The sequence below is a fragment of the Pyxicephalus adspersus genome, chromosome 9, assembly GCF_032062135.1.
Source record: "Pyxicephalus adspersus chromosome 9, UCB_Pads_2.0, whole genome shotgun sequence".
NCBI classification, from domain to species: Eukaryota; Metazoa; Chordata; class Amphibia; order Anura; family Pyxicephalidae; genus Pyxicephalus; species Pyxicephalus adspersus.
Genome location: NC_092866.1, coordinates 52,814,763 through 52,832,032, shown reverse-complemented (window position 1 = coordinate 52,832,032; position 17,270 = coordinate 52,814,763). Strand labels below are relative to the sequence as shown.

The 17,270-nt window shown below is 39.1% G+C and overlaps 1 protein-coding gene across 3 annotated transcripts in view; it reads left to right on the top strand.

Annotated features, from left to right (window-relative positions):
- Positions 1-17,270, top strand: part of CSTPP1 (centriolar satellite-associated tubulin polyglutamylase complex regulator 1) — a 97,773-nt gene that overhangs the window by 57,646 nt on the left and 22,857 nt on the right. The gene's annotated exons all lie outside the window — the stretch shown is intronic.

Genomic DNA, 17,270 nt, shown 5'->3' with positions numbered 1-17,270 from the left:
TATTGGGGAAGGGGGGTTGTTTGTATATTGCTGGTAAAAGAGATGCTTTGATGTTGCTTCCATCTGCACTGACAATCCCGCAGTGGGGGGTTCAGTAATCTGAAGCTTTGTCAGCTTAAGAAGGATTTTATGAATTCTTCATCCTATAATGAGGCAATATGGACATCTAAAATGAACTCATGGTGGGAATGTCAATGGCTTGTTTACATCACTGACTCATCAGTTGTGTTTTCTTTAAAGGGACAGAAAAATAAAAAAAAATGATCCTAGTTTGTGAAGTGACTACCAGTTATGGAGTCACTTCTATTGAAAAAACAAAATAATACAATCACTTAAATTTCATGAAAAAAAACCTGTATGCTTTTTGTAATTTTTACGTTTAAGGTCTCTCTAATGCCAATTGGTAGTGCTTAAATCTCATTTGGGATCTAATGAATGTAGTGGCAGTAAGTCCAAAAAAAGGTAAGAGCTATAGGCCCACTCCAGTTTGGGCAATGCATCCCATCTTCCCCCAATGCATCCCATCTACAGTTGGCACTGTATTTTTCTTTACATTGTTTAGGTACATACAAGTGTTCCTGGTTATGTGATGGACACACTTCTATTGATCAGGGGTCAACTCTACAGCTGTGTACTGTGATTTTAAAGTGGAACTTTCTTTAAATAAAAAAAAAACTACACTTACCTTAACTTTTGAAGAGCCCTCAATCTCTCTGCAATCCGATTCCAGTCAGTCCCGTGCCGTCTTCTTCTTTCCGGTGCAGAGGAACCAGCAGGCGCGGCCATCTTCTTCTGTCTTCTCCCTTCTTCTTATTACATCACCCAGTCTTGCACTGTGCAGGCTCAAGATCAGGTGACGTTTCCTGAAAATGTAAGATCGGTACTTTTCTTTTTCGTTCTGGGTCCAAGATCGGACATGCTTAAGAGCAACCCCAAGTCTCCTGGGATACATGACATATATATTCCAGGAGGGTCCCATTCAGTCTTTATAAGGAGGAGAGAGGGGTCCTCCCAAAAAAAAAATGTTTAAAAAGTATTAGGTAAAAAAAAAATATATATTTTATTTTAAAGAGATAGCCATCCTTTTTTATATAATGCTAAAATGACTTAAAATGGGTCATATTTTAATGTGATAACCCACAACTGGTGGTGTGTCCATGACAGTCTGGGCTCACATGAATTGGGATGAATGACTCTGGGCCACATTTAGCCTAAGGAGCAACAGCAGTGTTCTTTAAGAGACAGCACAGGAAAGTTGTTAAAAAAAAAAAAAAAAGTCTTAAAACACACTGTCTTCCATCAGAGTTGTTTATTGTTCACGAGCCACAGACCACCGATTTTTAAGCCTTTTTCCCTCTAGCTTGGATTAACCATAATGATCACCTGTGATTTGTATGTATGGCATTATTACACAGGGTGGTAAAGCAGATTTCTGTTTACTTTTATTCTGCTTAAATTATCTTTTTTTAAAGATGAGGTTCTGATGATCAGGGGTACCCCCTAGTAATGATTGGGTTTAAGGGTAACATGTCCTTTACATATAGGATACCTCTGTACATATTTATCTTTTAAACATTTAAAACTGAACCTGAAATATTTAATTTAGCACCCCTTTAAAAAAAACAGAATTAGACAGGGATGGCGCGTATGATGTACAGCACAGTTTGAAGAGCTGAGTGGTATAGATGTTAAAATAAAGAACCTATGTACATAGTGAAGTGGTATGGAGTATTTATTGAACAGCACAGTATATAGGGTGGAGTATATGGAGTGTGCAAAGTACAGTGTATGGAATAGAGTTTTGTAAATATATTGTAACATACAATGGAGTCTGTGCAGGTGGGTTTTGTGCTTAAAGAGGTGGGGAATGGAATCCTAGGTCAAACACTTTAGAATCACTCATAAAGGCTTTGCCATTGGCCAGATTTCACTGGAACTGAAAATACTGCACATAAATGCAATAGAAGAGCAAACATTTCAACATTTCTGGCATTTCTTCTACTTTTTTCTCTTCATCCCCCATTCCTTCTTTCCCCTTCACAGCCAACCTGCTAAAATCATCCTTAAAGCAGGACTCCAGCCTATTGCTGTTTATACTCCTCCTACATTACTGTTGGGGAATTCTTTCAAGACAATAGTGATGACATTACTCTCTGGAGTATATACTGTATAATTCCCAGAAATTGTGGGTGGAGCTGTTTAGATGCCACTTATCACTTTGGTGGATGTACCAGTCTCTACATTTCCCATCATTCTATGTCAATGGAATATGGGAAGTTGATGTGGAGCAAATGGCTTGTTCACAATGATATTAACCTAACAACCAATAAATAGGGCAAATATTAAGGAGGGAGGTGGAGCAAGCTTCTAATGCTTGTAATGCAGAATCTGCTATTAAAAAAAGCAAAGTAACCTATGTTAGGACAGAGGAAATCTTTGTATGCATGGAAGACAGGTTCGCACTTTGCAAAAGTAGTTTTGAATTTTTAGCCCTTTCAACAAATTTCTCACATTATCCCCTCTCTGAATTTAGAACTTGTATTTTGCAGAAGACTGATGTGTAAGACCAGAAAGAAAAGAAATGTGTCTATGTTGTCTTTTTGAGGCTTTTATTTCTTACACTACACTAAAATAAATTAAAGGTTGAATGTGGTTGCCACAAGCAAACCTTCACTTTTCTTCCCTTTGGTAGTTAGAACCGAGGCCCAATGTGATGTTTTACTTATTTTGGATATCTTTGTATGAGATTTATGTCTCTTTGTGGCTTGGCTTTGGTTCAGCCATGTATAATTTATCTCATCTTTTCTCAGACTGTCAGTATTTGCATTGTATTTTCTGCAAAACCTATACTACATACAGTCAATAAGCTGGAAATGATTGTTTCTAGAGACAGTAGAATGAACTTGCACTGATCTGTTCAATGTAGAGGGGAGAAAGGGGCACCCTGCTTCATCGTCTAGATATTTCCAAACAAGATAATAACAAACAATCGTCCCAGGTAGACAACAATCTAGTGTCTTCATAAGGCTTATTTTTTTTTTTTTTTTTAATTAAAGTAGTAGTAGTTCTTTTGAAAGATAAAACAAGAATACAATATAAATATATATATTAGCAAAATGTAATAACAAAATATAGAAAGATCAATACAAACAATGTGTAGGGTACAGTGCAATGATACAGAAGGCCCAATATCTAACATAACGCTGATGAATACAAAAAAGCTGAGAAGTTTAAACGTATAATGTGAGAAATTTGGCAAAAACAAAGATCAAAAATAAAAAGAAAAGCCAATAATCAAGTCTGTATCGATGTGTACCCTTGTACAAAATAAGATAGACAATATAAAGAATTTTCACATAACTAAATAGAGGTAAGGGAGAAAGAAATACGCAACGTGCAATAACATCCATGAACACTTGGAGAAATAGAGGCTCAAGTCGCAGGGTCTGGAGAAAGGGATACTCAATGTCTATAAACCTAAGATAATAAGGGCTAAAGGTGTAGCTATGCCAATAAAACCAAGTTTACAACAATCGCGTGGATACGGGCGGCACGGTGGCTCAGAGGTTAGAACTGTGGCCTTCGAGTTTGCAGGTTCTCTCTGTGGTTTGTGTAGGTTTCCTCCAGGTACTCCGGTTTCCTCCCACATTCCAAAAACATACAGTTAGGTTATTTAGCTTCCACCCAAAAAATGGGTGACCTTAGACTGTGATAATGACATATGACTATGGTAGGGACATTAAATTGTGAGCCCCTTTGAGAGACAGCTAGTGACATTACTTTGTAGCTGACAGAGCTGCGTAATATGTCATCGCTATATAAATACTGTGTAATAATAATAAATAGGCCCTTGACAGAACCAGTTGAGTCCTCTATAGTCATATTCCCCTTGATCCTCAGAAACCACTGAGAAATGGAAGAGGGAGAAGTGCATAAGTCTTATTGAACTTGAGTGATTATGGTCACATGCATGAAGAAAAGACACAGTTTTGCACAAAATGTACCTGGTAGCTGAAGGCATGTTGCTGCTATAAAATGACTGTATAATGCTCATTATTCCCTAAAAATTTTTTTGTAATTGGGTGAGAAGCTACTAACCCCCTATCATTCTGTCGGCTTTAAAAACTATTTAGTTTCAAGGTTTCAATGCCCCTCCTCTTAGTATGAGTCTTTTTTCATCCTCTGAAATATTATGCCCCATCTGTTCACTGCCCCTGTGTTGTGACCCAACTTTTCAGTAACCACCCAAAAACAGTTAGGTGGTTACTAAAAGGTGCTGGGTGGTGCACCCAGCTAAAAGGAACTAGGGGTAGAACACTGATGCATAATAGTTCATGTTTTCTATAGCAAACAATAAAAGATGATTGTGATTAGTTGATTTGGTATACTTCAGTTTGCTTTTTCACAAGCTGATAAAACACCTTCTCACGGCTACCGATAAAGCATAGTAGTATCGTATTAGTCGTTGGGAAAAGTAACTAATCCGTGGGACTAAACTGACCAGTAGATGAATGGGGTTGCAGTGTTCACCCTAGAAAATGTTTTAGGCTGGGTGAGAAGAAGCTGTACACACGTGGTATTATCACCAAACGTTTCAGTAACCACCTAAAAACACTGAGGTGGTTCATGGACAGCATTGTTGATGAGAGGGCTTAATTATGATGATGATTTATCAGTCCAAGAAAAGAACTGATGTAGGGATAAAGGGGAAGCTTCTAACACTTCTAAAAAAGCACGCTAACATATTTAAGACAGGAGAGCACTCTGTATAAATAAACTTAAGACTGGAGTTTAGCTTTAAAGTTTTCATGTGGAAGCGATTTTTGAGACTTGAAAGGATCTTCAACCATCACATAATCATCCTCAAAACCATAGCACCGAAGAACACTATAGTTCCGCCTTAACTTGGCGTGTCTTTTTCTTCTACTCGGTGTCGTCCTCTTCGGTATGCGTAACGGCCTCCTCCCCTTTTACACATCTTCAAACGTTTGGGGAAATAAAGGCAACGCTCAAATTTTGTAGTTTATACAACAAAAATTCCCCTGTAATTAAGATGCAGTCTGCCGAGCTGGAACTTGTAGCTGAGAAAATAATCTGGATGGAAGGAATGCAGAGCATGCCATTGCCACAAGTTTGGAGAGGGTGAGAAGAGCATTGGTGTTCATAGCATTACGAGAGAAAACATAGTGGAGCTGGCTATGTATGGGCAGATTGCGCCACCTGAAAATCCCTTCTCTCAACAGCAGCTGCCTGATCCTGCATTACATCTGCGGATCCACTGACTGTATTCTATAGGAGATGGTAGAAAATGGTCATTTAATAACACCAACTGGCGTGACCATTGAATATCACATATACTTTAAAGGCTGGTCATCTGCACAAATATACCTTTCCTGTCGGACAGTTGAAGTGAATGTAAACCCTAACTGTCAATATATCTTATTGCTCTTATTTGGTTTGTGAAACATGCCATTGAAAGCATTTTATTGTTGGTATTGTTCACAGCTCTTTCTGTGGGCATCTACTAGATTGTAAGCTCTTCGGGGCAGGGTCCTCTCCTCCTGTGTCACTGTCTGTATTCCTCTGTCATTTGCAACCCCTGTTTAATGTACAGCACTGTGTAATATGTTGGCGCTATATAAATCCTGTTTATTAATAATTTTAATAATAATCTCCCTGGTGCCTACTGAACATCATATGTGACCCTTTGATGATGTCAGGGGCCCAAGCAGCTCCTTCTACTTCCTAATGTTACAAATCACAGTCTTATGTTATTTTAAAATAAGAAAAGTTGACGCCTCCTAAACACTTCTTACCCCAGTGCAGTGAGTGTATGTCGTCCCCCTGGGACAAGTATGTGTGCAGCCACCACATCTGAGGACTGGCAATCCATATTATATTACATTTTTGTTTGTTCATGATTTTAGGTAAACATTATATCTCTTCTAGAGCTCTTTAACACACGCACATTGTAATTACCATTAAAAATAAAAAGTTTTTCTAGGGCAGTAACAGTTATTCAATTGGAGATTGTGTGTATAGTAACCTTTTACACTGATCTATACTTTTCCCTAAAGAAGTAGGCTCTACCTGCGAAACGCGTTGGGTACATTTGGATCAAATAATACATTGATTTTATCCTGGAAATACCTTGAAGTTTATTTGTGTTGTTTGAACATGATTATTGTTTATGGATTTTTTGCAAAGTTTTTTCTTGACCACATTTTGGGATATACTTGTTTCTATGTGTATTTGAACAGGTAAACATTATATGCTCAATGAAACTGTACCTATGAAAAAAAAAAACATCATATACTGGAATAAAAACAAGAGTAAATGTATTTAGCTCCAGGTATTTAATAAAATTGCCTTTTCTTTGTCCCCAGTCTCAAGCTGTTATTTTGTAAAGGGCATACTTGCTGACACTTGATCTTTTTACCATTTAAAGATTTTTTGGGGTATGTTTTACTCTTTCACAACCTGTTAATTTTGAAAAATGGCAATCTTTTTTGCTTTTGATATCGTTTGTTAAATGATGAAAGTGATACTTTGTTTTTACATTTTTTTAATTCTTTATGGCTTTCATAAACATTGAATGTGAGCCACACAGGTTTCACGTTTTGCCTTTTAAACTTATTGCCCATGGGAAATGTTTTGCTGCATGTTTGCGTACAGTTGATGTGAAACATTCCTATTTCTGTTCTTTGATGACTATATTTCCTTCCAGTTTATGTCCCAGAGAGCAGCATTGGAAAATATGTTCTCTTAAAGTCCAGTTTTCTTTTCTTTCCGCTGTGTGCTTCTTGTTTACCACCCAAATAAAGTCATGTTTTGGTTACTGCTACCTGGATATTCTTTTATGTGAGCATTTGTAATTTGTTTCAGAATACCAAGTCCAACAGACCATTTTTCCTAGCTGGGACTTTTATAAAATGTACTATAAAACTGTCTTGTAACAAGTTTGTAAAGTTCTGCCCTTTGTCATTACACCAGTCCATTTCAGGTTAAGTAAAATCACCCATAATTACCACTGTCCCAGCCTAAGCAGCCCTTTCTATCTGTGTAAGCTGATTCTATTATTCCTGTCGTGCACATAGTTCCTCTATCGCTCAAACGATCGTATCTATTGTGTGTACAATATCTACGAACGATCATGTCGTTATCTCTATGTGCAGGATCGGTGCTATACGATCGTTCGTAGATATCGTGCAGGGTCGTTCGTTTTCCAACGATAATAATTGGAAGTGTGTACGTAGCTTTACTTTGATTTTCTGAAAGAGAGTATACCTAGGATTGGTAACAGATCAATCATTTGAGGAACAAAGCCATGATTCAGTAATACCAACTAAATCTCCTCGTCATATTCAGCTTGCTCCTAATTTCTGCTCATTTAAATAGCATCCCAAACCCATCTTTTTCTGTCTCTTTAAACCCTTACTACTTACCCAACATTCCATATACAGGTAAAGTTCTTGTATGGTGTACCTGTCAGAGAGCTACTGTTAAGCAGGTGAGTCATTAAGTGAGAAAAAGCTGCATTACGTTGTTCCAGAAGACCTGGTCTTTCTCTTTATGTTCAATGATAAACTATAGCTTACCTTGCACTGCAATGCAGTTTTAATTGGTTAATTCTTTACTAATTTAGATTTAGGCAAGAATTACCTGTTGATCCCTCATTAAGCCGAATTCTCTGGGCCTCTCCTGGACAAGTTGGCAGTCGTTTGAATTCTATGCCACCTGAAGATTATTTTCTTTCAAGTTTCTTAAATGATCTCAAATAATTTATTGATTTTTTTTTTAATTTCATTGCAAGACTCCTAGTCATCTATAGCCCTCTATTTGAGGGTCCCCTTTCTACTAGGCTTTTGATTTTTGCATGATGATACTGCACATATCAGTAACAAAAAAACAAACAAAAAAAAACTCGATATCTGAAGTCAGATTCGTTCCTACTACATAAAGAAGTTGTCATGATTCCCATGTAACTTCGATAACCAGAACAGGTTAGAAGGTTACATGCAATACTTTTGTTGTTGTTTAAATGGCAAAAAAGTAATTGTTTTGAAGAAAATGAAAGAACAGTGCGACTGACTAATTTCTTATTTGATCTGTTGCAAGGATTTCTAATTTTTCTTAGATAAATGAGAGATCAGAATGGAACTGCACATTTCCTAGAACAGCCCTTTTTGTATTTCATGCCTTGTGTTGTGTGTGTGGTGCATGTAGCCCCAGCTGTACAAAAGGGTATCGAGAAATTCCACATCCATACTGGTGTTTATTACCATTGCAGAAGACATGTCAGTAGTGTTTGTAAATAGAGCTCCATTGTCACGCTCTGTGCACATTGTAAACAATATGAGATCCCAGGATTGGCATACTGTGTAATCCCAGTGCTATAATCCATGCAGTTTGTGATTCCTTTTCCTAAGAAGAGCAGTCTGAGTCAGAGGAATTAAATTGTATGCAATAGACAAACAATGAAAAATACATTTATTTTTAAATAAAATAAAATACTAGTCAAACAAAATATGTTTAAACCTTAAGTGCCCATAAATGCTGTACCTGTATCAATAAAATAATTACATTTTGTGTTCCCTGCTCCACCAAATACCACTTCAGACTTTTAGAATCTCTGGTTGCCAATTAGCGCTTATTGATTTGTTATATGGATACTTTATCCTGAATTTATGTATGGGTCAGTGGAAAGAACCAGTGTGGTGAATACGAAGATCAATGCTTCTAGAAGTGTGGATTCTTGAAGACCTCAGCAGGTTCCTCATTCCAATCATGGGCCATAGTGGTTAGCTGAGCTGGGATGATATAACTTTCATGCAATAGTTCATTCCTGGCAATTGTAAAGGAAGCTGGGATGTTTCAGGCAACCAAGCGCTGACCTGCGCTTGCGTAGCCCAGTGATTTTGCCAATTTAAGGTACGTTAGGACAGGTGAGTATGTTTTATTGCAGAAGGGACATTGCCCCATTACCCACATTGTACCTTTCTGCATTAAAACTCTCCAATTCCACTTTAAGAATTAACTATTTTCTTTACAGTGAACACTTCATTTTTATTTGAGCAACATAAAGCAAGGGATCGTAAAGATTGCAAAATATTTAGGCATTCAGTTTAAAAATCTAAAAACTTTAGAAAAATGTTTGCTTTGACTAGAGTTCTTCTTAATGACTTGCTTTTGGCTTTTTTGCTATACAAGCAAGTCATTCCCACTCAATGGGAAAATTGCCACGACCTCCAATACATGCTTGCATATCCCCTAGAAATTGCGAAGCTTATAAATGACCACTTTGTACGTCTTTTTTTTTTTTTGTCTCATTGAAAAAACTATCAACAATGTAGTAATTTTCCCCAGATTCCTTTCTTTCAGTCAGTGTAGAGAAAAGTCATTTTGTGAGCCTCACTTTTATTGCGGCTGGAACAGGCTGCATATCTTGGTTAGTCCTAATTATAGGGAATTTCAGCTGCCCAGCGAGTGGCTTAGAAGTAGGGTTTGCGGTAAATGTTTTCGAATCGGTTCACAGAGAAGAGCAAATCTAAATAGAAATTAAGATGCATGGACCTACTGACCTCAAATAATCCAGATGTTGTATTTAATATTCTAATATAGCAAATGCTGATTGTGTTTGACTTTGGTTTAGACAACTGATATTATCAGCCTGTCTTCTACCCTGGGAAGTGTCTCTGCTTTGCATCAGCAATATATTTATTATGTTTCAAAGTCACCAAGCTGCCATAGGTGACCAAACCACAAGCAGTATCTGAAAGTCAGGGTGATATTAACCCACATTTGAAAAAGTACATAAAGTGAACCTGTGCCAAGGCTACGGACATAAAGACAATCCCACCCCTGTCTACGTGAAGTTCCCCTTTTAAAGAAAAAAGCCTACTATACATTCAGTTGTATAGGTTTTTCTTTCTGGTTGGTCTGGCTGGCGAGCTGTGGTTTTTCCTGGACAGACTGACGCTTGGTAAATGGGCCTGGGACAATGCGATGAAGCACCCCCAGGGAGCCTGTCCATGGAGGCCTGAGCTTACAGGAAGTGGCTTAAATGAGAATGATGTTGTCATTTACCCAAACGTTTGATGGAAGTGCTAGTTGTGAGTACAGCTATGGATTTAAGGGGAATAGTTAAGTCAGAGCTGCTTTTATACCTTCTGAATAAGATGCTGAAGCTTTTATGTTATTTCATATTCTTAAACTGTAAATCTTCACCGAGCTCAGTAGCTGCAAGCAATGTGAAGCAATTCACCCTCAGCGATCACAGCACAGACGTCAAGTTGTATTTAATTTCTGAACAGCTTATGGTAACTGTTGTTTGTTTAATTAGAATATTGATTGGAGGTGAACTATGATTTCAGCACCTTTTTTGCGAACTCTGACCCTCAAAAGCTATAGAGGCCTTTGATGGCTTGGTTTAAAGCCAATTTACTTCTTGTTAGAAATATATAAATATAATATATGTCCAAAAAATGTGTAATTGTGACAACAAAAGCCCTTTGGAATTGCCAATATGCTGTGAATTATTTTTCTAGGTCAGCTCTATGCAATGTATATGGAGCAAAATTTCTACAAAGCCAATTCTTTTACTTTGTTCCTATAAAATTAACAAATTGTATAACTTCCTGTGACATCATTACCAGGCTTGTGTCAGCTGCTTGCATTCCAGGCCCTACTTACATAGGCATGCATCCAGAACCACTTGTCCCGGGTGCCATTTTCTTACACAGAATGTGTAGGTAGGCTTTTGAGACCCAGCATGGAAAAAAAGTCAATGTATACAAGTGAAGAGGTACAAGTAAAACAGAAGAAAAAGTCAGCAGCCTCCAAAGTACAGGATTCTTACTTTATTGCAAAAGCTCTGTCATGCTATGTCTGTATGTTTGAAATAGCTACATTTCAGTGTCCTCTTTTTTAAAGGTTTGTTTGCTGTATTCCCATCACGGGTATTGAGAGATGCAAAGAGGGATGGGGGGATAGCCCGCTCTGTAGTCTAGTAGGCTGAATTGACAGCTCAGGTTATGATTTCAATTCAGCAGAGGCAGTGTTGTCAGCCCAAATGGGAACTTAAAAACACTCTGTATTTCTGGTAAATTAAAACTTGCAGTGCTAAAACACAAGATGTGTTTCTATTTGTTACATACTAATTTTATTTTAGTTTTTTTACAGTATTTAAATATACAATATTAATATGTGCTGTCTGGAGATGTCCTGGCCCTGTATTGCATCTCTTTGCAGCATCAGCAACCTGCACTGGCCTGACAAGTACAAACTTCCATGGTGGTCCAGAATCCAGACTGGTAAATCACTCCATGTGGAAACAAGCTACACTGCTTCTCCATCCTTGTATGCACATCAGCTGTCTATTTCATGCTACCCTCCCTGAAATACTCAGCTCTTGTATTTATTTGCTTGTTTGCTAAACATTTTACTATAAACATCAGTCTGAGAATGACAACACGCTCTGTCTACTGGGGAATGGTAACCTCCAGCTGTTTGGAAGTAATATATCCCATGATGCTCAGCTGCCCTCCCCCCAGACTCCCCAGGTATCACTTAGCACTTGCCACATGGCCTAGAAGTGTGTGGTGCTGTGCACAGCGCATCCATACAGATGGGGAGGGCCAGATAGCTGGGAGGTAAGAGGGACGTGGGGAACAGATGGGCACAGCGGGCCTGCGGTGGTTAGAACAGCTGGCTCCAGTTTAGCTCTGTCATTTTATGCTTCCTTCTGGGAAGATCAGAGCTCCATGGGCAGTCTGTGTGCTGGCTTTCTCTGTTTGGGAATTAAAGGTTTGCGCTTTTCTTTTTGGAGGGATGACTGTCCCCTTTGGCCCGTAACTTGTTTATTTTTCTTCTATTCCTGCACGCTGGAACAGCAAATTAGCAAAATAGCAAGGAGTTTGTTTTCATGGGACAGATCCTAGTCATAGAGTGGCCAAGTCTCCCTCTGATCTGGGATCTTTATAAATAACTAGGAACCCACATGGTGACTTTACTACCCACTGTTTAGAATACTATGGAGAAGGGTGTAACCCTGTTATTGCCGGCTGCACAATCCTCAGAATGTATTGAACCTATGTCAGCATGTTATGGGGTTTATCAGAAGTCCAATGTAATCAGGATATCTCTCATAATTAATTGTTGGTCCTTCTAGTACTGCAATTACATTTTTGGTACCAGGAAACTGGTAGTAGTAGTTCTCAGAGCAGTCCAAACCTCACTAAAACGATTGTCAATGTTTTGTTCTTCAAATGTCCTTACCATATGTGTTCACCCAATCACTAAAATCTCATATATAGTCTGTTATTGAAGTAAGTTCGCGTTAAGGTTTTTTTACTGGTGCCGAAGCAGACATCAATTAACCTAACTGCATGTTTTTGGAATGTGGGAGGAAACTGGAGTACCCGGAGGAAACCCACACAAACACGGGGAGAACCAGCAAACTCCATGCAGATAGTGCCCTGGCCTAGATTCAAACCCAGCACCTAGCACTGCAAAGGCCATAGTGCTAACCTCTGAGCCACCACGTGAGCTCTTCATTCAAACAGTGCCTACAGATAACAGAATATTCTTGAACAAATGACACATACAAATTGACACAGTATATTCATCCTGCTAATCTAAATGAGCAAAAATGCAGATTGTCCTGTGGAAAAAAAATAAGTACACCCCTACAATTACTGCCACTCGTGCTGTTAAATGACAATCAGATGTTCCAGATACAGCAATTGTAATAGAACCAGTACTATTTAAACCTTAACTATGGAGGGTCTCATGTTCTCTTCACTAATAATGTGTGTGGTGTCATCAAGGCAATGTGGAGTGGAATGTGAAGCTGTGTGTACCAAACCTGAAGTTGAACTAGAAAAAGGATCTTTCAACATAAAGATCTGAAGCATACAAGAACATTTGTATGTGTTTGTATGTGTTTTTATTTCAGTAATCCATCTCTGTCTGTAGGAATTGTTTAAACAAAGACTTGATGTTTACCTGTTAAAATATGTTGAGAAAGTCAACAATTTTTACGAGTTGTACTTTTTCACTTATAAGTTTGAACATAGTTTTAGCTCTTTTTAAATCTGCAGTTCTAATATAGTACCTGAATAACCTGACCGGAAGGTTCTTCATGCAGTTCTTGCTAAAGGGTGACAACATTCTGTTTCTGAGTGATTCTGAGCCATTTCAATATATTCTACACAGGCAAGGTCAACTTTTGTCACCCTGCAAACCCACCTTGAGAAGTGTAAGGAATCTATTTCTAGACCGAAAATGTTTGCAAGGAGGCTGCAGGATATCATCAGCACCGAGGAGCAACAAAAATAGAAAGAGAAGGCAAAACAAGATCACAAATAGGATGGTTGGTTCTGATACAAAGTGGTTCAGCAAACAAAATGTCATTTGATTGTGGTTAATATATATTTTCTACTTCAAAAGATACTAATTGTTTTTTTTTTTTTTTTATCTCTGGCTTTGATACTTGCAGCAAAGTCAATGTAAGCGCCATTCTTCCCAATGCCAACCAGGCTAATGTAATGTGAGCTGTGGATAAAGTAATTATAGCAGGGGTTCTCTGAAGCCTTGAAAGTTATTCGAAAAGTTTTCGAATGGTAAAATCATTATGGAAAGACCACTGTAACATTAAATAAACTAAAAACATTCTTCTGTAATCACTTCTGTGGCATACATGCATTTTCTAGTGGTGGTGCAATTACCAGCAAATGATCACAGTTCTGCACCAAAATTACAATACGATATGGCTGAGCAATATGGCTGTCAAGTGGCCATGGAGCTAATGAGATGGAGTTCAAATTTTCCATAACTTAGGCTGTGTACACACGTTCAGTAATTGTTGTTGGCAAGGATCTTTCACGATCCTTTCCAATGACAAAAGACTTAAATGAGCACTGTACATACAACGCTGTTCTGCTCTATGAAGAGGGGAGGGGGGGAGAATGAAGAAAAGGCTGCGCTCTCTCTACTTTCCTTCTATTAATGGCGGATCCAGGAACGTCGAGCTCTGTACACACGTCAGATTCTTGTCCAAAACCGCCTCTGATCCGATTATCGGACGAGAATCATCTTACGTGTGTACGTAGCCTTAAGCTGATAGAAAATGTATATGGTGCTATAAAATGGATACCTGACCATCTGGTGTACATTGGTAAAAAGATGCCTGGATAGGAGTACGTTTTTGTGCCAATACAAATGCATTGTAATAGATACTTGCAGTTGGAGTTCTGTGCATGCCAGGTTCCTGTGTGGCAGCAAATTCTTTCTCCTTCCTTTACAGCAGCAAGTGTTATCTATGGTTGCTGGGCAGAGGCCCAGAGTGTTATGTTGGCATCCAAGGGCAGTGGGAGGTTTAGCACTGCCAAGACTGTAGAAAGACAAGCCCACGCTACACATTTTGTTCACATTTTGCTATCCTCAGAAGTTAAACAGCAGTTTTTGAAGATACTTCTGTGAATATTCCAAGCATTTAAGGGAAGTTTGTGGCATACCCGTGCCTGCTTTCCTTCTGAAAAGTCAGTGTTGGTTGCAGCAGTTTATTTATTTTCCTATACAGTAAAAAAGGGGAATACAGGACGAAAACAAGGTTTTCATTTTCTCAGGTTTCAACTCTAATCCAGAGATTGTTTACTCAATATATTAATAGAGAGGGTACAATAGTTTAGGAAGTTGGAGTGATAAATGATAGTATTGCAGTTTACGTAAAACAATTGCCTTAAAGTAAAAGAAATAAAGCATCAGTTTGGGCGTTGACTGGCACATTGGAAGGGCCCCCCAATAATGGAGGTGGTAGGTGGGTTTAACTACTCTTTGAATGTTAGCCTTATTCCATACTTACTACAAGTGGTGGGGTATGCAGTGACAACGTTGCTAGCTGGTAGAAGGGTGCTAGGTCAGGGGTGCTGGGAGGCAGACAATATCTGAGTCAGTGGAAGGAGTGCTAGGTGTCCAGGAGATGCATGTCAGTATGCAGAATGCCAGGGGTCTTACTTTTTTTCTTGTAAGTCTGCAGGAAGGATTCTCGTCACTTGATATGGTGCCAGCTCCTGGACAGTATTACCTGCATATCTTAAGCAGATGCAGGAGGGTGTACATAGCTTGGAAATAGAGGCAGTATAATTATTTTTCAATGTGGGAAGTTCTTGATACAGGACAATTCAAACTACAGTGGAAAATGGAATTACTGCTATACATGTAATGTTAGAATAGAACCCTGATGCATGAGTACAGTAAGTACCAATAGACTCACACTGCAATGCACCACAACAGCTGAACCCTGAATTGTATGTTGGGATGTGCTGCACTGGAAAAGGTGAATTATTTATTTATTTATTTTTTTGGGCCATTCTTGAATAAATCTCTTCCATAATGCAATGCCTATTAACTTGTGTGCAGTTGGAGCAGACATGAAGTGCAACTCTTCCTGTGATTGCCATCATCTGTAAATACTGTTGCAGGTTAAAGAAGTAAAACAGAGAGTGGTCCTTGCAGCAGGTGAGCCAGGCATGATCTAGTTTCCCTGTTGGCTCACACCAATTTTCTACCCCTATGGACTCCTCCCCGGCTTAGCAGGCAGTGTAATTATCTGTCTGGGAGTTCAATTTGCCCCCCCCCCCCATCCCAACCAAACATGCTTACCTAACTCATACAACCCAAAGTGTGGGGATAGCTTGCAACTTCCCGTCACCAATATCCCTGCACCCTCTTCTCACCACCATATTTAGAACCTCACCTCTGTACCACCACTGCATCATCTGGTCACGTGTGCATCCATGAGGTTTCTAAATGAAAGATACATGTTTATTATCACATGCCGAGATGACAAGATAACCCACCTCCATATCTTGTGATAAAGCAACCTCTTTTATCGCCTCTTTAGAGATTTGCTTTGTCTGAAGTCTTTTTATATCACGCAGGTGTCCTATTACTGCGGGTTATTATTGCTGTCATTCATACCAGACATATTCTTCACACGGTCTATGACAACCTGAACAACACATAACCAGAAAAACACAAGCCCGGGGCCCTTTGATATGTCTCTCGTGTGTTTTATGAGTTGTAAATAATAAGGGTCTATTTATGCCATTATAGGCTGTTAGAGGTGCAGGGTTGTCATTTTGATCCTTCTGTACCAGTCACTGATCCTACTACACTCGTCAATGAGTCACAGACTTTAAACCAATATAGAGGAGAGACTTTCCAGGCTGTATGCAAGTTATGAGTGACAGGAAAGTAAAGGTAGGATCAAGATGACAGCCACAGAACATGCAATGTCAAGCCTGCAGTGATAGCTCTGATTTTTGTTTTTGTATTTACAGGTTTGCTTTAAGGAGAGGAAGTGAACTTGCTGCAGATAAATGCAGTGGTACCGGTGGGTAGTCTGATGTCCACACTGAAGCATACTGGATCATGCATAGCTCTGTAGTGTAGTATTAAAACTCATGTAATCAGGAAGGATTTTGTTTTTCCCTTGTTGGAGCAAACTGTACCAGGGTTTTTTTTTTGCCTTCCTCTGGATCAACTATATCCGTAGGGTTTTACACCTGGGATATGTTTATTTCCCTAGTAGTTGAACTTGAGGGACTCATTTCTTCTTTCAACTTAACGATCTAAAACAAAGCTAAATTTCCCCTCTAGGCTATGAAACACTGGCTATTTTTAGTGATCATTGGAGAAAAGAAATGCATGGCTCCTAACAATATAGGAAGAAGCCCCCTATTGTCTCTGAGGCCTCCTGTGCCAATTGGTAAATCTGGCCCCCATTGAAAACAATAATACAGGACGTATGCCTTAGATAAAATTATCACATGTAGATCGTATCTGTATACCAACGTGTATAAAGCTACGTACACACGTCAGATTTTTATCGCCCGATAATCGGCATCTGCCAATTATCGGGCGAAAATCTGCAGTGTGTACAGTCGGTGTCGTCCATCGTCCGGACGACCGACCTGCCGGATCCACGGACGATGGACGACAGCCGATCCTAATGAAATGGAAGGGGAGAGCGCGCAGCAGGGTGCCGCTCCGTCGCTCTCCCCCTCCCCTTTCCATAGAGCATGAACGGTGCTGTATGTACAGCACCGTTCATGCATCGTGCACTCCCTTGTCGTTGGAAAGGATCGTGAAAGATCCTTTCCAACGACAAAAATTGCAAGTGTGTACGCAGCTTAAGTAAACCTTAATGGAGTGCCTAATAATGTTCATTAGGAGGGACCTAACATAGAACTTGGCAGAAGTTCTAT